The sequence below is a fragment of the Cavia porcellus genome, unplaced genomic scaffold (genome assembly GCF_034190915.1).
Source record: "Cavia porcellus strain 051 isolate PalLab524CR breed Dunkin Hartley unplaced genomic scaffold, mCavPor4.1 scaffold_7, whole genome shotgun sequence".
Taxonomy (NCBI): Eukaryota; Metazoa; Chordata; class Mammalia; order Rodentia; family Caviidae; genus Cavia; species Cavia porcellus.
In genome coordinates, this window is record NW_026947490.1 from 91527289 (window position 1) to 91549985 (window position 22697).

Here is a 22697-nt window from a genome sequence, read left to right on the forward strand (position 1 = left end):
GCCTACATTTTCTGTGCGTCCCCATCTCTCCTCTCACCAGAGATGTTCCCACTGTTTCCCTGATGTCCATGGCTTCCACTTTCATGTGTGTTCTAATTGCTCCAATTTTTAGTTTTGCATTACAAGTTATTTCAGACTTCTTAGTGGAATGTAAAACCCATTATATTCATTGGGTACCTGACAGAAAACTACACAGAACATATTCTTAATGCGCTCTACAATTTCCTCATTTTCCATTTTCTCATCACTGTCCATTCTCTTTTTCTTCCTGTCTCATTTAAGGGGTCCTTTCAAACCTGATGTCGTAAGTGAAAAGATGCCATCATGCTTGATATCAGAAAAAACCATCCTCACTTAGACTATTCTATAACTATCCATCTATATTCATATATATCCATACATGTTTAAATCTCTAATTTATATAATTATTTTCATTTATCTCATTTTGGCTGAAATCAAACTTTCATTAGTGTTACGGACTGAATATTCTTCACTCATATTAGAAGAAATAGTTGCTAATCATCTTAGCTTTTTTGTGTAAATTTTAGGCCAAGTATGAAATATTTCCAATAATTTTCTAAACAAACATAAATGGTCATTATGGCATACATCATATATTGTACATTATGATATGTTAGAAAATATCTTATTTGGTATTGACACACATGATACTCATATAAATACAAACTAAAATGATAAATTAATTACCCATAGTTATCAATAAGATTGGAGGCATTAGCAATCTTTGTCTCAATCTCATCAATTTTTTTCATACAACAATAATACATCTACTGAATTCAGTATTTCTGATTTTTGATTTCATAATTTCCAGCAATGTTTATTATTAAGCAATGTATATATGTTATCATATAATATGAATATTTATGTGAGTTTCATTTCCCATTGACATTATGTTTGTTCACTGAATCACATTGCTTGTTGAAGACCTAACCCATCTCATTTTATACTTTCAACCTTTATTTCACATTTATATGTAATAATAAAACACGGCTTTCGTCATATTTACATATTACTAATTTATTTTAAGCTATTAAATGCGGTAATAATATCATTAGGCTTTTCACTACTTTTGGTACAAGGATTCACATAGGGTGCACCTACAGGTGCAATTGCCTAGTCATAAGGTAAGTATACCTTCAGCTCAATTAGACATTATTAGATTGAATTTGTTACTGATTTGCCAATTTCCATGAATATAATAGTGTACATCCTTAACAAGGTACAACATCATCTTTCTTAATTAGTCCAAATTAGTTACGATATTTGCTTCTTGTAGTTAATATTTTTCTGTAAGATGGTATATTACTATGGTTATAATTTTTTGTTTGCTTAATAGTAATGTGTGGTTTGGTTACTCGGATTAGTTGGTAGTATACTAAACAATGTCAATTTTATATTGTCCTTTGTAAAATGTCTCCTATTGCCTAGTATCCTAATTAATAGCTTATATTTTTGGTGCTATATTTTGGTGGTTACTTTTGTTTGTTTATGTGTTCATTTTCTTTCTATTGCTTATTTACACATTTATGAGTTAGGATGTGAAGCGTTTTTGATAATTTGACCTCCTTGTGTGGGGTAGAAAGAAAAATTTTGCAACAACTTTCCAATAATCTTGCCGCACATGGACATCGCTTTCTCTTCATGTGTCTGTGTGTTCAAATATTTTCCTATACACTTGTTTTCCTAATAAAGCCATTTGTTATTTAGATCTTCTGATTACACTCTTTCACTTAACAGTATCAACTTCCTTGCACAGCTGACATCAATTTGTCTCCATAATGCTCTTCTTTTTGTTGCAAGAACACCTAATACAAGGCCTAGCACTTCAGCAAAAATTTAAATCCACAATATAACATTGTCAACTATTGGCACAATGTCTTGTGCTACAGTTTTAGAATTCACCTTGTATTACTGAAACTTTGTACTGACTCATGGTCTGATTGTCTGCTACATTTGTATCCATCTCTTCATTGCTTATTAACCTTTCCACTGTTTTTGACTTATACTTCAACTTTTAACAGTGTTTTAAGAAAAATAAATTTAACAAAATCAATATTAAAAATACTTCATTTTCTTAAATTCAGTGTGGTGACACACAGCTGCAGTCCTGGATACTCAGGATGCTGATGTGGAAGATTTCAAGGTCCACATCACACTGGAAAATTTAGCTAATCATTACCTTAAATTAAAAATAAAAATTACAAATGACTGGGAAAGTAGCTCAGTAGGATTACACTTGGCAAGCGTGGGTGAAGCCATAGAGGTAGTTAACTGCACAAAGCAAAACAAAACAAAACAAACTTACTGGCTGGGTAAAGTTAATTTTCCTAAATCTTGAGTTTTATTGGCAATTAATTTGTATATCATTTCTAAAGTGGCACTGATCTGCCACTTTAAAAAGTTTTCTTTTTAATTGAACAATTTGTGAGTTTATAAGGAGCTTACAAATAGCTAATGTCTTCATCTATGATAATACAGGATTCTCACTTATCTTCCAATAATTAGAATATTTAATCTTTGTCCTGACTCATTGGTTTAAACAATATTGACTAGAGAAAGTGGAGGCAGGAATGCCTGCCTTCTGGGTGTTCTCATAGGAAATAATTTGAGTGTTTCATCATTGAAAGACTTGTTAACAGTTTTGGTAGCTATCAGTCTTAATACACAGGTAATCCTGTTCTATTTTCACCTTAGAAAAAATACTAATCGTTAGTGAATAGAGAAGACTTCAAAATGTTCAATTATCACATTGCATAGAGCTCTTATTGTTTTAATCCCTTTAAATTTTTTCCTGTTACTTCTTGAGTACAGTAATTGTTAAAATTATCCTCACCATAACAGAAAATGTATTGCTTTCCCAGAGAAGGCTTTTTGCATTATCTGCTCTGCCATGATTCTCGGATAACACAAAAGGTCAATTGTCAGCAAATTGAGGATCATAGGTCTGACCAAACAATAGATTTTATGACTAATTCAAAGAATGAATATACTATTAAAGCCTAAAGATAGCTTTCTAAACTGAGAAGCAGAATCATCCAGAATCTCACAAATGCATGATCATAATTTTTCTTTTTCCCTCTACTGTATTTTGGTTTAGGTATAAGAGATATCACGACAGGTACAGAAGAATAAGTAGCAAAAGTAATACTAAATATGTGGTATATTTATGGATTGTTGTCTTAAATTTAAAAGAATGAAAAAGTTTTCTGTTTCAACTCTTTATATTAAAAAGAATCATCATGTTCCAAATAAGTAAATGTATCTGTTTTATGAACTGTGAAAGTAAATATTTATTTTAATTTTATGGACTGGTAATTTAATAATGATTTATAATAAAAAACAAGAACTTGGCATGTGTTATATCCAAACAAACATCACAATGTATTGTTTTATACATCTTTTATTTCTTATAAATAAATATATAAATTAATACAGTATTCAAAATAATGCTATACATAAAAAGTTGAAAAATAGTGTGTTAAATTATTCTGTTTAATCATCATAACTCTTTATTGACTCTTTAATAAAAAAAATACTGGACATATATGTTATCTCTCACCAATAATTGAATAATTATTTTTCCTGAAATGTCCTCCAGGATATTTTCATGTGCTAAATAAATGGATATTGCAAATTGACCCAAGTATTTCTGACACCAACCAAATTTTTCTTTTAATTTTTTTTTTTTTTTATTTTAAAGAGAACAAAACCAAACAAAATGAAACAAAATAAATCCAGTCAAAACAAGATGGAAGAGCGATATGGGACTTTAGAACAGAACAATAAGAAATCAGCAATGGCTGCCATAATGCCTCATGTTCAAAATAACTGCCCACACCATTAGAAATAATAGACGCTAACAAAACAACACAGAATAAAACCAAAGCAAACAAAAATGAAAATGATGCAGGACTTCCAGCTTGGAAATTAACGAGGCTCCCAGCTCCCCTTTTCAGACATTGCCTCCCAATCACCTTCATGGTATCTGTTGTACCTTGGAGCCCACTAACTCATTTTTGTTTTTCTGTAGGTTTAAAGAGAATAAAACAGAGCAATAGGTTGAATCAAAACAGTAATATGACAAAACAGTAATAGGGGATCTACAGTAGTTACTATATTGTATATTATTGTCTTCTAAATAGTTGGGGGGATTTAGGAATGCCAAGTCAATCAAACAAAAGTTCCTCTGAATCAGATGACTGCTCCTGGGGTCTCCAGGAGGAGGGACCGGTCTCTCCTCCCCTGAGAGCCAGCTTAGCTTCCTGCCTTGTTCCTGGATCCATAATCCACTTTTTTTTTTCTTTTTGGTCTTTTTGAGGCAGGGTCTCACTATGCTGTTCAGACTGGCCTTGAGCTCACTTTATAGCCCTGGTGGTCTGGAAATCACAATGATTCTCCTGCCTCAGCCTCCTGAGTGCTGGGATTACGGGCGTGTGCCACCACACCTGGCCCAAATCTTTTTTTTAACACAATTTTACCTATGTTTTAAATTTATAGAAATATTAAAATCAAAATGCATCATGTGTATGTTCTGATGTACCAGATACAACCATTTTTCTCTACCCAACAAATATTACACACACACACACACGTATATGGATACATGTGTATATGGATACATGTGTATATGTACACACACAGACATATATATATATATATATATATATATGTTGGTCTTAGGGATGGGGCCTTGCTATTTGTGAATGCTAGATAAGCAGTCTACTTCTGAGCTAAATAAATCCCAACCAAATACATGATATTCTAATCCTTGTTTGTGAATACATTATACAATATTTGATGAATTTTTGATATCAGATAAAGACAAATGTGCCCTTTAACACCATTACTATTCAGTGATGTACTGAACTGGGAATGGAGAAAAATGAGATAAATTAGGTAATCTGATAGAAATAAAATACACAGTCTTCATTACTTACAAAGTATATAGGATATGATTACCCATCAGTAAATACAGTCAGTAAAACAAAGGTTTAATACAATGAAAGCCAATCTATTGGTGGCAATTTAAAAAAATCAATTCAAAAATCAATATAGAAAGTATGCATAAGTAAAATGAAAAAGATTGGTTCGCTATCATAAAGACTAAATAAATACTAATTCTTGTTGTTATGTAGGTGTTATTTCCGCTTGTATTAACTTACCTGAAAATTGACTGAACACCGTCAGTTATACGATTTTATAAGGAAATGAACAAGGACAGATAAAGTCGTTCTCAGAACGCTGCTTTGTCTGCAGTACAGACAGTGAGCATGTTTCATGCTTTTGCTGTCATTTGACTTATGTTTTGAACTTTCTCATGAGATGGTTTACATCTTTCTTCAAGGCTTTTTAAAAGCTTGTATTTCAGTACTGAAAAGTTTTCACTGTGAGCTGTTTCACTGTAGTGTTTTCTTAGTATTATATTGGAAATTACCATGATTTTGTTCTAACACTGGATCTGATTATTATTCTTAGTGAGGCACAGTTGACAGAAAGAAAATGCAGAAGTCTCCACTGAGCAGTTCGTGAGGCCTTTAACAGGTGCGTGCTTGCTCTGAGCTAACCCTCACACACGCTCTTGTGGGCGCTGTGATGGGCATCTCCATCCTCAGGCATCACCCGGGTGGCCATTCTACGGAGTCTTTCCACCGCAGTGAAACTCTGCTTGTCTAGGCCATCACGATGTTCTTTGCCTTTGTGAACTTTTTCCTTTAACACATTTTTGTGGTTACAAATATTCATAACTTGTACTTATTTATATCTGAAAAATATTACATATATTCATTTACATGGATATATGATTATTTGGTGATGCAGTAGCATATATAATGGATATAAGAATTATTCTAATTATTTCCCTTTATTGATTTTTATTTACTATGCAACAAATTTGGGGCTTTTTGTCTTTTATGTTGTTGAAGAAAAAAAGAAAAATTAGTTATTTTTCAAGTAATAATTTAGTGGAATTGACAGTTCCCTTGGATTTATGTCTCTGCCCTTTTGTTATTAATTTAACACGTGTAAGTTTTTCCAGGGTTCGTTGTTGAGGATTGTTATTTTTATTACAAATCTTTAAAATTTGTTTTCATTTCAGTTTCTTTGTTTGTTTCCACCTTGCTTTTAAGTCTAATCTTCTTTTATCTTCCAGAACTATCATAAATTCCTTATTCACTAATGGGATTATCTATGATGTTCTAAAATATTAATAGTCGGGAATTTTAACCAGACTTCAAGTAAAAGAAAATATTAAACTATTTGTTCTATTTGCTTTTTTATACCAACAGCCTTCCTCTGCATTCATAGTACTTATCATTTTTAACTTGCCTGTTCTTTTATTATTCATGAACTTAAAGAAAGTATTTTCTCCATTTTGAAAGACCATGTGACAAAACCACAGTCACTCTCAGACTGCGTGATGAGAATTTGAAACTTTTTCTCTATGATCTCGGACAGCACAAGAGTACCCACTCCAAGCACTTTCATTTAGTACAGTACTAAATTTTGTTTTACGGATCTGTTAGGAAAGATAAAGAAATAAATATTATATAGATTAACAGGTATAAAGTCAAATGCGTGTATTTTTTGAAGAAAGAATGGTTTTATCTGTAAAGAATCTTAAAATCACAAACAAAACACAAAATAATAAATTCCTCAAGGTCTCAATATTTTAACAAAGCTGTAGTAATGTGGACTGCGTGGTCCTGGTGTATAGAGCAGCATGTTCAGTAGAAAATAAAGGCCCGTAAATAACAACATTTACATTCAACTGATTCTTTAGCAAGATGCCAATCAGTAATATATCAGTTCACGACCGCTTCTTTTTCATGAAAAATTTGGTGCTCTGGCAGCTTCCACATCGTGACAAACAGGAGACCAACTTCCCAGAACAGTGAAACAAGGTAAGTTCGTGAACAGACGTACCACTTATTAAGGGAAAGATTATACTTCGAATAAGTGATATGAGGCAAGCCGAATATCCACATCAAGCTGAAAAAAATAAAATAAAATCAGTCTCCCTTACTGCACACAAAAGACAAGACAAAAGAATTCTTTTGTTTTTTTGTGTAGGATCTCAAATCCAAAGGTTAGACACACAGGACAAGTTGTACCTAAGGAAAAAAAAAAGTAATTTTATATAACAAAGTAAACGACAGAATGAAAAGACTGTGTGTGGAGTGAATGAGATGAATTATGATGAGAGGTTTCAGGAAAAGCCAAGGAATGAAAAATCCAAGCAACCCTGACTGCGCATCCAAGAACGTATGCTTTTAATTTCAGTAGTCTAGGAGGCTGATGCAGGAGGACTGCAAGGTGGAAGTCAGCCTGGACAGCTAGAGAGACTCTGATGTCAAAAGTAAAATAATAATAATTAATAATAATATTAATAATAATAATGCTTTTGGATGTAGCTCAGTGTGAATGGCCTGTGCCTGTGACCATCCCCAGTATTAAAAAAGATAAGATGAAAGAGAGAAAGATAGAAGAAAAGAGAAAGAAAAAAAAAGTGAGAGAGAAAGGGAAAGTAGCTCAACTTTTTGCTTCCTTGTTGTCTTAAGTGAGCCCATTTTTTCTTAAGGTTTTTTAAACACCAAGTACACTTATTAGAAAAAAAGAAAGCTATGAAATGTCTTCATATCTTTCCTTAAGAAATTAGAAATAAAAAGACAGAATAAAACCAAACAGAAGAAAATAAAAAAGATCAGAAAACACAATCCTTTATCAAAATGTCAACATCAGGTTTCATAAATATTAACATTTTGATTCATACATTTCTGTAGAAATACAAAAGACCCAGAATAGTCTAACCAACTTTGACAAAGGAGCAAAATTACACTCCAACCCTGCCCAATCCCATGACTTATCACAAAGTTACACCAATCACGACCAAACGGCATTGATATCAAGACGGACAAACCACCAACATACCAATATGAAGTCCTAAAATAGATACCCACGTAACAGACGGTTGATTTCTGGGAAAGATGCAAAAACAGTTCAGTGGAGAAAGGATTTTACCCTCAATAATATACTGGAACAACTGGATATCCACATGTAAAAAACCCACATTTTACAGCACTTCAGAAATTTCTTAACACATCCCAAAGTCATCTCAAAATGGCTCACAGTCGGTTAGTTGAAGTAAAGATGTGGCCTGAAGTCATTCTCTCTGGAACAAAATGCGTGTCTTTTCTTTCAGCTTGTCACACTATAAAACAATATGATGTTTATACATGCATGATATATTTATTTCACTGATAAGTATGTTCTCAATGTGCATCCATTTGCCTATGAAAATGTCCAATTTATCATTCTTTATGGCTGAGCTGTACTTTCCTGTATAGAAATATCACATGTTTCTTACCCATTCCTCAGTCATTGGGCATTTATGCTGTTTCCAAGATCTGGCTATTATAAGCTGTGCTGTTATACGCATGGGTGCACATATATTGCTGTGGTATGATAGATTTACTTCTTTTGGAAAGATACCCAGCAAGAGAATAGCTGAGTTGCATGGGACCCTAATCCTAGTTTTTGAAGAATCTCCAAAGTGATTTCCACAGTGGTTGCACCAATCTGCATTCTCACCAACAGTGGAAAAGGGTTCCTTTCCCCCAAAACCCATCCAGCATTTGTTATTGGTTGATTTCTTAATACTAGCCATTCTTTCGGGGGTGGGGTGAAATCTCAGTGCTGTTTTAACTTGCATTTGTTGAAAATTTTTCCAAGTATTTATTTGCTATTTGTACTTCTTCATGTGAGAAATGTGTGTTCATCTCCTAGGCCCAGTTTTGGATTGAGTCTTTAAATCTGAGAGGACTGACTTTTTTTTTTTTTTAGCTCTTTATATGTTCTCCATAGTAATCCTTTATCCGAGGAACAGCTGCCAAACATTTTCTCCACAGTGTGGGTTATCTCTTCACTCTGTTAGTGGTTTCTCTTGCTGTGCAAATCTTTTCAGTAGGATGAGATCCCATTTATTGATTCTTTGTGATATGTCCTATAGAGTCTAGATTTTATTCATAAAGTGACTTTTTGTACTATGTCCTTCCACCAAGATAATACCTCCTCATCACAGACCCTAAAATAATGGGTCTAAATGATCACAGATCTATGAAACCATGCGGCAACATATTTCTTGCCTCCTCTCAACTGTTTTTCTTAGATGTAGTGTTACACTGACAGAGGATAACACATTATACAAATGATCGACAGCTATGGGACAAATGTGTCCTCATCTTTATTCATTAGCAAAAAATAAAATGGAAACTCACAAAACGTCTCCTGTAGTAAAACAATGTTACAACTTTTATCAATATTCATCTTGCAGAGATTGATTTATCCATATATAGTTTTTTTTTTTCAAACATGGGGCACAACTACTATGTGGACTTGAGTTTTATAAATCTACATAGAAATAGTCTTAGAAATATTTAGTGTTTGTTTCACTAAATATGTTTTATCTGCAAAAACCTGATAATGATCATTCTAATCCTATACATTTATATTATATAATTATTTGCAAAATTAAAATTAAAATGATGGTTAATGAAAAATAAAATGAAAATCTCTATAGTTTACTACATTTATGAAGTTATGGAATGTGGATATCTGTTGATGGATGAGACATTTCTCATTTGCCTTTTAATATTTGAAAAAATTTTCTAGTGCAACCCTAGAACTTTATTTTAGTTTTATACAAAACTTAATGGATGCATTTGTGCAAATAATTAAATGTTGAACCATGAAGGATTAGCAATTTTTTAATTGTTATTTTTACAACTTACATAAACATGATCAACTCATCTATTATAGAAACTGTGTGCCTGTACATGATGTATCCATCCCCCCCCTTTTCCCCCCTTCTTTCCTTTCCCCCTTCGACCACGTTTCCCTTCATTACTTACAAAAGCTTTGCTTCCATTTATCCTTCTTTTATAATTGTTTTTTTCCTTTCCCTTCCCTACCCCAGTTCTCCTTCCCATTTAAACGTTTTCTCCTGTTTCACAATATCCGTTCTGCGCTTCAGCCCTTATTTACACTTTCAACTTCTCACACCAAGAGACACTGTGATATTTACGCATGTGTGTCAGATTTATTTATAAGCAATGAAGGTGTTTTAGATAAATGTTAGGCTTTCTGAATACAATTTTTTCCTTTGTACAATTCAAAACTGTATCAAAATGTTATTTATTTTGTGCAGCATAATAAAACCAAAAATGTTGACATTTATTCATATCAGAAGCTGTCATAATGTCTTGACTTATGTTTAGACATTGAATACTCACAAATATGTGAAAGGTAGATGATATTATTATAAGTATTACAGATTATTATAGGAGCAAGGGAGGTTAAATGACTTGCCTAAACGGACTTATGTAATAACATGTGATCTACAGCAGTCTGGACCCAGTGTCCATGCGATATACAAATCCTTGGCTGTACTTTAAGTGTCTACATTGAATCAGCCAATCAAACCAGCCATGATTGATCATCCATTGGTCTTGTTCCTTTCTTCCTCATAATTGTTTTTAATTGCATGGTAATTTCTTTAATTAAAAATTAACTTGACAATCAAGTAACTAAAGAAAAATTTTCCTAAATTAGTAATTCCTGAAAGTTGAAAAACACTCTAAATAAACATAAAATATGTGTCACATGCAACTTCTTTATCCATTTTTTCCCTCCAATAGAGTTGTTGCATACAATTATGAAGTAGAAATCGTTCATCATCATAACCCCATTGCACTATAGTGGAGAGAATATTATATTTCTAACAATAAAAATTGTGAAAGTGCTAAAAGCCACCTTCTATCAAAGTATCATGTATAAATCTAGACACGTAAAGACTACAGAGAATCTCTATTGTATATATGAAATTCAAGACTAATACTCCAATAAATGAATGTGCAATTATGATTAAAGATAAATTCTTGATGTATTAATAAATTTTATTTAATATCTCTTGTCCAGTTTCTGACAGGTTATTATCTGTAGGACAAATAATAGTAAATAAAAATTTGAATAGTAAATACCTATATAAGAATTAGAGGTTTAAAACAGATAAAAATTAAAATTAAGGTTTTATGTTTTATTTCTCTTTTACAATCTTCAGTTCCTGTTCTTATTTTTCACTGCACTGCTTATTTACTATTTTCTATCATCTAATAAGGGAAAACCCAGGATTAACAACTATTAATCTGACTTAGTTATATAAACTAGATACTAAAGTATTTCTGGTGATTTGCTTGTTATGTTGTGTCAACTTGAGAAGTTTAGAAGTTTAACTGAGAGACTCAGCAGGAGGCAGGTTCTTACATTGTAAATATCCTGGTCCTGAGCAAAGGAGGGCAAGGAGAGTTTGGGAGGGCCACCCCGAGCTGAAACCTGGAGGGTGTTGGGGATTGGCCTGCGTACAGTATGGGGGGGCGGGGGGAGATGTTTTCTCCCTTTTTGCTCTGGCTGCTGCCTTGGAGCTTTCCGCAGTGCCCCACCCTGCCTGGAGCTAGTTGATGTGGACGGAAACTCCCACAAACACTGAGCTAAATAAATCTTTCCTTCCTTCATTTTTGGTGTCAGGCATTTTATCTCAGCAATGAGAGAAAAGTAACCAAGACAATTATGTAAACTTGATACTAAAATATTTCACATGATTTGCTTGGTAAGAAACATCAAAATATTTTCTTTTATAATTCTTTAAAATTTGAACTTCATCTTATTGATACAAATAATTTTGTGTTTTAAGGATGACAGGTTTGAATAGCATATGTTTTACTATTTCTTTAGTTTCAAATTTTAAAAATATCCAATTAATGCGTATGCAAAAGTGGAAATTTAAGCATTCTTTGTGTTCCATTGGCTTAACCTATTTTGACATTAATGCAATACTGTTGTGGTAATTGGAACTTTATAATACGTTTTGACACCATCAGTAATATGTCTTCAGATTTGTTTAAGACTACCAAGGACTCTACATTTTTCCAGATGAATCTTAAAACACCCTAAACATTTCTGTCAAACTTTCCTCAGAGACTTTGATTGGAATTGGCATCTTAATGTGATTCCATCATCTAATCAATGAGTATTTCCTGTTTGGGTTATACTTTGTAATTTTTGAGGAAGATATTTTGCATATTTCCTCTATCTTATTTTTCATAATCATAAGTAAATTCTGATTGATGTACATGAGTAAAAAGTGTCTTACTATGCAAAAATTCTATTTTATACTGATTTTTATCCAGTGACCTAGAGAAATTAGTTTATTATTTCTGGAAACCTCATTATGAAGGCCCTGAGATTCACTACAGAAGGGGTCATGCTTTGTGTGCATGTGAAGATACTTTATTCCTATACTTACAATCCTTATTTTTTTATCTTTCCTTCTTTCCTTAAGGCAGAGACTTAAAACTACAGATACAATAGTAAGTAGAAGTGATAAGTGTGGGAATTCTAATCTAGTTCTTGACTTTAGGGGAAAGTGTTTAATATTTCATCATTTATATTTGGTACTGGATGAATGTCTTTCATGTGTACTTTATTAGATTTTTGTGATATTACACTTGTTACTTGCTGACAGTTTTATCATATAAAAGTATCAAATTTTCAATTGATTCCTGTGCATCTATTGAGGTTTATTTCTTATTTGCATATATAGTGATATTGTTTTATTTTCACATGTTAAATTTATCTTATCCTCTCAGGATAAACAGTTAGTTATATAATATTGTCCTTATTATTGGTTCTGTTTTGCTAAAATTTGGTAAGAATAATAATATATATGTTCATGGTATGAATCCATAGTCAGTTGTGGTATATTATCATTTGTATTTGCTGAGAGATTCAGTTTGATAATATTTTCGTAAGTATTTTGTTTCTTGATGGAAAATTCTACTCTTTAATTACTTTCTTATATCATCTTCGTTGAGTTTCAATATCATAGTTACACCAAATTAAAAAAAAATGAGGGAGGTACCATGTTTCCTACTTCTTAAATTTGTGTGTAACTATGCATTTTACATATATTTTCCGGTACAAGGGATCAAACTCACAACCTCCTGCTTGCCAGACAGGCACTTACAACACTGAGCAAAATCCCCACACCCTGAATATTTGTTAAGAAGTCATAAGTGGAATCCTGGTTGGGAGCTTTTCTTGACAGGTTTTTTCATATATACAATAATTATGAGTCATTATTTCTTCCACTATTCCCTTAGCTATTCAATTACTGGCTTTTGTGTATTATTAGAAAATTTTATAATAAGAGAGATAATATGAGCCCGTTTTCATATATTAAATATTTTTATGGTCACCCTTGCTTTTGTTTAATACCTAGGAAATGTCCAGTTGAAAACCATAAAAATGGGAAGCGAGATTCCGCTTTCTCATTCGGATGTAAAATTCTCCTCTTAGATTTCATACTTACATTGTTTCCTTCTGGATACATTTTCACTTTATTGTTTTCTAATACTAATGACATATTTTTCATTAATTTGTGTCTGTATCACATTACAATGATTACAACGTTATTATGTCTTAGTTACAATATGCTTTAATAATCGTATTTCTAATGTGATAGCTATTTCAGTTTTTCAATTTCTAAACTAAGATACAACCCAAAAATAAACATTTGGTTATATTGTATTATGCTTTAAATATATTGCTGATTTTTTCAAAAATTTGATAAGAATTTTACGACTAGGTTCAGTCTTTGAAAGAAAATGGCTAAAGGATTTACTTTGAATTTAACAAGTATTAATGATCTGTTCAGTTCTTTCTCTTCATGCACAAGGTGTGATAGATCAGTATCAAGAATGTCTAGTTTAAAAATTTATTACAATAAAATCTTTGCAATTAATCTGCTGCAGACTACACCCTCTTGTTTCCAGCTCACTCGTCCCTGTGATCCCGTCACTCTCTGAAGCAGTTTTGAAGTCCTCTTTTATGGGCACCTGGAGCTGCTGTTACAACTGTCTTGATGTCCTGAAATGATTCAGTGTTTATCTTTTACCATCATTTTGACTTTGAGACAGAGTCAGAATTCGCAGAGTTCCGTGGGTAAGGACACGCTAATTCATTTATAAGCCTGCTTTTCCATTGGATGGTACTGCGCAGCCTCATTACCATAATTTCATCACAGCTGCTACAGGCATTCACAAAAGAGGGCTGCCAGAGCTGCTCGAGAAAGTAGGCACAAAGGTGGCATTAGCGTGTTTGAAGTGAGGCTGAGTATTTAGAAAGGAATTAGCAAAAATGGGTCTTATTTGCAATATTTTAAAAATTTAAACATTTAATATATACTTTGATGACACTATGTATATTATTTAAACTGGTCTTAACAATCTGTGACAAATTGATTTATGGTCTTATATCTCATATTAAATGTCACTCTATTACCCTGAAATTCTGTGAATATGTGAATCTGAAAATATGTGAATATTTACTACTGCGCTATTTTGTGTTTATGCGGTCTTATGATTTATAACAGAAGATCCTAAACAGGCCACTGTAGGAAAATAGCTCTTTCATTACTGGAAATTTTATTCTATATATTGCAATAAATAGGTCTTGTACTAAGTTACCTTACTGTAAAATAATTTGTAATACATGCAATTCAGTTAAAAATATTTTTGGTTTAAAAAGTGAACCCCAGTCTAGATTCAGGTTGATAAGGACTACAATAAATTTAAGACATCACTTATTTTAAAATGAAACATACCGCACACAGTGGAGCTTATAATCAACCTGGCATTGTAAAGCATGTTCCAAAACTTCTTGTCCAACTGAAATTTCACTGACATCTTACAAGATAATGAATAAACAGTATCTATAGATTTTCCTATCAACTAGAGAAAACAACATCATTTATTAAAATGCGAGGAAGATGATGATCACGATGGTGACAAACAGAATAGATAATAGTGCCTGGGATTTTGGAAGTCTCCCACCTACACTTTCTGCATGTATAAAGAGAAAGGCAAGCAACATGGTTCTTATTTTTGGTCCCCCCCCGGGGGGGGAGGAATATATATATATATATATATATATATATATGACAGAAAGACACGCTCCTACTGATCCTAATAGTTTAGTATTCAAATTATGCCACACGTATTTTTTTTTCTGTCTAAGACATTAATGTTACTATCCATCAAAAAGAAATCTTGAAAATGAACTTTTAAGTGTATTTGCAGACTGAATTTAAATGCATTTTTCCTTGTAGAAAACTGAATCCTCTAATCACCTAATGAATTTTTATCACTTCTCATACTTGATTCACCCAACTTCATTCACGCATGATTCAGAGAAGAAGACTTCTCAGTCTTTACCTTGTGTCTCTTTCTCAAAGCGCAAGATCAAAGTTAATTCTAATACCTTTTTAAAAATTTATTTGCATATGTAAGGAAGGAAGACTTGTTTTCATAAAATATATCACGTAGTATGTCTTTCAGCGTATATTTTTCAGGTAAGTTTTATTTTAACATTCAGTCTTCAGCAGTAAAATTGACCACTGTTTGGAACTCAAGTGTGGTGGAGAAGGAACCTCAGACTCCATTCACCCATTTCTAGATTTCGCACTTCTTTTGGATTAAAAGATTGAAAAGCTTTATTTTTATATGGGTGCAGTTTCAGTTAGGAAGAGTTTCACTCCTTACGTGGATACTTATCTGCTACAAAACTTAATCATTGCTTGCAGTTTTCTTTTCCTTACAGAGATAATTTAAAAGAACTGAGCATATAGTAAGCTGATAATGCACCCTGGCATGTTGATTAGAGAGATAATTTCAAAAGTAGTACTTATAACATGTAGCTCCTTTAATGCAAGGAGAAAATTTAACCAAGACATTAAACATATTTTGTTGAACAGTTCCATGGTATTGTTTTGTGAAAATCTAACTTTACTTTAATAAAGTACATGGCAAAAATTAAAAAAAAATATTTAAAAAGAGCAATTTTCACAGTGCTGTTAAAGGTTCCAGAACATAAACTAAACTATGAGTCACTGAAAGAATAGGGAAAAAAAGCAGTCAGTGAAGCAAAATAAAACCTGTTAACTTATTTGTACTGATTATACTTATAATTGAGGACACTATTTTATTGTCATATAAATGTAATGATGTTTTTAACAAAATGCAAAGCTGCTAATGCAATGGATTTATTTCATCTATAGAGATATCCAGAAGCTTTTAAAAATTATATAAATTGTTATAAAAACAAAAAATGCTGTTTTACCTGTAATAAAGATAGATAAACTTTAATAGGCTTTAAATGGTTACAATAAATCACATTATGGTCACACTGTAATTTTTTGCCCTTGACATGATAATTTAGTAATAATTTTACACTGAGAAAATATACTGAAAATGGTTTACATAATATAAAATTATACTGAATATTGACATAGTTACAATAATTTTTCAAATAGTTAAAACTATGAGCCAATTATTACAGTTAGGTTTATAAATATTAATACAACAAGGGCAAGAATTTAGTGTTGTTGTATTTAATAATAAAAATTTTCACCATCCCACACTAAGCCTAACAGATAGTTTTTAAAAATATGTATTAAATGGGTCACATTAAAGTCACAGAACACAAACCAGACTTGGTGTGTACTCCTGTAACCCTGACACTCAGGAGAGGAGCATTGTAAGTTCGAGACCAGCTTGGGCTTCAAAGTGACACCATGGCCAGCCTAAACTGCATAGCGAGATGCTATATTAAAAAAAAAAGAAGAAAAAAGTCACAGAACATATTCACTGCAAATAGGAATATGATCTCCTATAGACAGTCACACAAAATTTGGTATTACCTCTGTTTTAGGTTAGATAATTGTTTTGGGGAGTGTAACTCTGTGTTGTGTTTTTGTTTCATTGTTTAGTGACTTTCTGTGAATATACATGCACAGATATTGAAAGGTAAAACCCCGTAACTGAAATGTGGTAAAAGATCTGTATTTATGGCTGGGGATGTAGTTCAGCGGCACAAGCACCTGCCTACTGGGGTCCAGATCATGAGGTCGGTACCCAAAACAAAACAAAACAAAACAGCAAAGGTCTATACCTCTGTATGAACTGACTTTTGCATAATAAAGAATGCCATATAGATATAAAAAATACTAACTTCTGCATTTTATGAAATTCTAAATTGATTCTCTTTAATTGAAACAAAATTATCACATAGAGATTTTGATATTTATTACAAATAGATTAATTCAGAATTTCCAAAGATACATTCATCGAAAAGTTCAGTCTTTAAATTATATTTTATTTCTTAATTAGTAATATGTTTCTTTCAGCATTTTTACTTCCCAAATTTTATATTTTGCTCACCTTCTCTTTATAATTCAGAAAAACAACATAATTCACAGACATGCATAAATTTAACTAATCAACTCCTATTGTTAAGTATAACAAAATTAACGGTTATAGACACGTGAATTGGTTAATATCTTACTTACTTTCTTTGTTGCTGAGCATAATATGTAATACAATTTGGAAAGGAAAGGTTTTTTTTTTGGCTCAGAATTCGTAGAGTTTTCAGACCATAGCCAGCTGTCTCCAAGAAAGGGAGGCATGGCAGAGAGGCATCATGTAAGGGAAATAGCTCGCATCATGCATGACAGTAAGCAAAGAGTGATCCAGAGAGAAAGAAACACCCTTCCGGACCACAGCCCCAGTGACCCACCCTTAGACCAGGCTTCACCTCCCAGCATCAGGATTAGCTGTAAACCCTTTAGTGGACTCACCTACTAATCAGTTTCCTCTTCCCACAGTGTGATTACCTCCTCAAATCCACCTCTAGGAGTGCGTGAACATTTCAGAAACATTCTTTTATAAATAGAAGCAAATGTCAGGATAAATTTGTATGAAAATGGATGGAGAATTCATACTGGATATTTTTAAAAATACATTCAAGGAACACTTTAGTGACTAAGGAAGTTAAATGAATCTTTGATACCTGTGACTTTAGCATAGGGGGGACTATTCTACACATTGGCCTGCAGAGTTAAGAGGAGTGGTATTATCCAGGAATCAAAGGACATTGTGAACATTGTTTAATGGAAAAGTGAAAGCTAGAAGAATAAAAATTAAAATTAAAATTAAAGTGTCAGTGCATTTGGAGAAATTACAACAATTGATTTGCCTATGGCATCTACACTAGCTTCTGTCAGCCTTCACATTTGATTGACTTAGTTTACTGATGTGATTCTGTTTGGCCCTTCAGAAACGTGAATTTCAGCTCCTCTGGTTTGCTCATTCTTTGTACTTTGGTACACAGAGTCACAACACCGATCCATCATGCACTGATACACACCATGTTAGTAAGGAAGATCGTGTGAAGGAACGTGTTGTGCTGAGAGAAAGTTCAGATACTCAGTAACCAAGAGTGAAAATTTGCAAAATTCAACATTGAAGTGTAAATTCAAAGAAGAGTGTGCTCAAGTGGGCAGGAAAACAGGAAGCAGCATCTGATCTCCAGAAACCTGATTGGCAGCAATCAGGACGGAGAATCCAGCAAAGTGAGGAACAGCGCTAAGCTTTCTTCAGATGTGATGTATTTAGTGCCAGAGAAGATGGCGAAGCAAGCCAACAAATGATGCTTTTTAACAGCCCAGGGGGAAAGGGACCATTCAGCAACAGACTTGATCCCTGCCTCCTTGTGCTCTTAGGTATAAAGCATTCCCAACGTCCTCGTTACTGATGAAAAGCATCTGAAAATTTTTACTAGGTGGGCGATACAGCTTTCTTTGCTTCTGACAGATACTGATTTCTGTTTCATTTGCCTACAAACTTTGCTTTGAAATTCTAAAAATCATTGTTTTCCCATTTTATTCCATGAGCTTTTTAATATATAAAATCATGATGTTTTAAAATACTGTAAGCCAGCTAGATATCAGATAATGTTTTTCAGATAGATTCAGAATATTAGAAATTACAAAATATTGGAGACCCTTGTATTAAACACAGAAATAAATTCCAAGTAATTATGAATAACAAAACCTCAAATTCATAAACTATGTCGGTCAATGTTAAGGCTGGAAAAAGCTAATTCAGGTACCATAAGCAAACTAATTAGTGTAATTTCTCCAAAAGCAGACACCTTGATTTTTATTCTCTTTCATTTCACCTTTAAACAATTTTCAAAAGAAACTATCTAGATTTAAACAATTGTTAAAAGGACATGAATATAGTACCTAAGAGAACATAATGTGCATACATATATGTATAAAATATATGGACATCTATCTAATATATATAACATTATATATATATATATATATATATATATATATATACCAATGTATAAAATCATTGATAATGATTTATTCTTTAAGTCACTGAGTTAGAAATTATCTGCCATATATGATAATGTTAGTCACTCTAAAATGCATTAAAAATATTTTATAAGGAAAAAAAGACCAAACCACGAAATACTCAGGGGAGATAATTCCAGGCAAGAGGAGAAACAAAGCAGACAGAATACTGCAAGGAAGGAGAGAAAACCCCCGCACAGATCTGTTATGTGGGTTCGTGTTACCGACAAAGGCTCAATACTGCAGGGACCTCTGAGAACAGAATAAACTACCGCTTTATTTTTCTTTCAAAAGGATACTAAGCTTGAGGATTCTATTTCTGGCCCGGATTCCTAAATTCCACTGTAGTAGCACTGAGCCACAGGACCAGCGGGCACTTGAGGGCAATGCTTGAGAAACAGGTAAACAAGATCCTCTATCCTCCCAGAAACCCCAGAGGAAAAGGCAGAAAGCCTCAACACAGGCCAGAAGCTGGCTGCTTTTTATGTGAGTTGGTAGCAAACTGCCCTCTAAACTTGCCACCGGTGAGATGAGAGATGGACCGAGAAGATGATACCAACACCAAAGCCATCTTCTACAGATACGAATTAGCAATTTTCAGAAGTAGAATCCCAAATAAGTAGGAAAAATTATGTTAAAATAATAATCTTCTTATGCTAAGAAAAATGAAAACTAAAATAACAAAAGAGGTAACCTGTCTTTCATTTTAACATTAGACACAAATCATACCTGAAGCTATCAAGTGATGGAAGATGGTAGAGAAATAGATACTTTGACGAACAGATGGCTGAAATGTAAATTAGTTAAGTACTCTTAGAAGATTAGAAATGGGAAGCAAAAGTTAACATCCTCCTTATGAAACAATTATCCTTTGTATAGATGAAAAATAACTCAAACTACTATTACCAGAAAATGTTTTATATTCATGTAATTGAAATAGGAATTACCAGCTAAAATGAAATAATTTTATTTATATTTAAAATCAAGAGACTATTTCAATAGTACAATATTAATAAAATCATATTTTATGTTATGCAAAATATATGTATTATGTATATTAAAGCAGGTGGAAAATAATGCTGGAAAGAACCACATGATAAGAAAATTAGGAGGATTAAATATATTTCCAAATCATATGTAAAGTTTCTGTCTTTAATAAAATGTAAACTGAATTTTAAAATGAAACCGATGCTTATTTTGTTAAATTTGGTGTGCTATATGTAAGTAATAACATTCAAGCTGTAAAATTGGGCACAATAACATGACAAATTTTAACCAGTTTTAAATATTATATAGTGTGTTTTATCTGTATTGAAACATTACATGATCCTCCACTAATATGTATGATACTTATTTTATATGTCATTTAGAATGCATTTAATACAATGAAGGCGTACATGCTATTGTAAGTGAAGTGGAAGACTTTCTGTGGCTGGGCCAGAGAAACAGCTTGTGGACTGCCTATCCAAGAATGAGATCCAAGGCACTCCACAAAGCACCTTCACTAGGGAATCGATGCCTGGGACCCCCAACATGGGTGCAAAGATATAAAGTGAAACCAATGCCCTCTATCTCTCAGAAGAAAATGAAACTCTGTAGTCCTCATCAGCACTAGGAGTAGCCTATGATAGCATTATGGAAACTGGACAAAAAATTTTATATTATATACAAATTTTACCTTAGTTTAAGTAAGTCCCTCTCTATCAATCAGGAAGTTCAAAACACCTAAGTTTCATAGACTTTTTTTTTTTTTGAAGGTAGTAAAATACAACAGAACAAGACAGAATAAAGGCAACTGAGACCATATAGTGAAATTGGTACAGAACTTCACAGCAGGGTACTGGGATAGCAATATCACAGTATATTTCATTATCTTTATAATAGTTGTTCTTTCAATCACATATATCAAAATTAAATGAAATGCAGAACATTATAGAACTCATCAATACAGAATATTTAATAGAGCAGTACCATTAATCAGAATAAAGCAAAACAGTAATAAAAATATTTGCCTTCAAAGAGATGGTAGAAGGAAATCCCCTTTATTTGCTATGGTCAACCTCCCAAGAGATGCTCAGATTTCTGGTTCCCGTTTGCTAACAGGGGGACAGAGAAAGGGAGAGGGAAGTGGGATGCTTGACTCTAGCCCGTGCACCAGTAGGTTCACAATTGCTTAGGAGGGAGGCAGGCTGGTTGCTTGGTTCCCAGTGTCCTAAGTTCCAACATGGCGCGGATCTCAGATTCCACTGTTGTTTCTCCCCCTGGAGGTGCTGCAGCTGGCCACGTCACAGCCGCTTACCAGGGAGGGGAGCTGCTTGCTTCATATCATAGACTTTTAAAGGGGTCAATTACATGTGTTTCTATATTACATTAATTTTGTAATACTTGTATTTGTAAAATTTTTAAATATCTTTTCTTTCCTCTTAAAGTGACTCAAATTAAATTAATTTTATGTTAAAAGTATTCCTATTTTGTTTCTCAATTTCCATTCTAAATCCAAAAGTAATACACTTAAAAGTAAATTTAAAAAAACCTCTGACCTCTGGTTTCCGACACATTCCCCCAGAGAGGATTATACAGCCTCATTGCCTATCCTTGGCTGCAGCTGGGGCCATTAGTTTAGACTGCATCATTCATATGTATCAGGCACATTATAAACAAGAATGAAAGGATACTAAGTATGACTGTTTGATAAGCACTACACTCAGAGCAATAGATCCTGAAATACCAGCAGAGCTAAAATGTCAGTCAAGGAGGCTACATAACAAACACCCAGTGAAAACATGCACTTGTGCTGCAACCAGCACAGACCCAGCGGATTTCACGGCCAGTGCTCACCATTCGGTTTTACACACACCTCTGCCAATCCTGAAATCCAGATGTCTGCCTGGAAACACAGACCACAAATTGCTTCTAGAAGGCTGTGTGTTTTTACAGTATAGTTCCACATCTAGGACGGACGGCAGCATCTGTCTAGCAGTGCTTATGTTACACAGCTGTGCTCTAAGCGTAGGACAGGATGAGAGATGAGAGGCGGACTGTGGTTCCCCCTGCACCAGACAGACAGACTTCCTCAGGATGGAGACTTCGCTCCTAAACAGAAATGACATCAAAGAGATGCTGGTCCCTGCCTATACAAAAATACTAATTTAATCTGTCATTTACCCACCTAGTTAATGCTTCACCCCATTTTTTAATATTTAATTTCCAAACAATACCCCTGCTCGTATAATAAGTATTTCAGAATTCTTCAACTGCAGCCTCACCATTTTCCATTGTAAGACCAAGTGTGATCTGGAGCAGAGCAGGCCCTGTGGAATTTGATTTTAGATTGGTTTGGCACAGCTGAAAGCTGTTAGATATC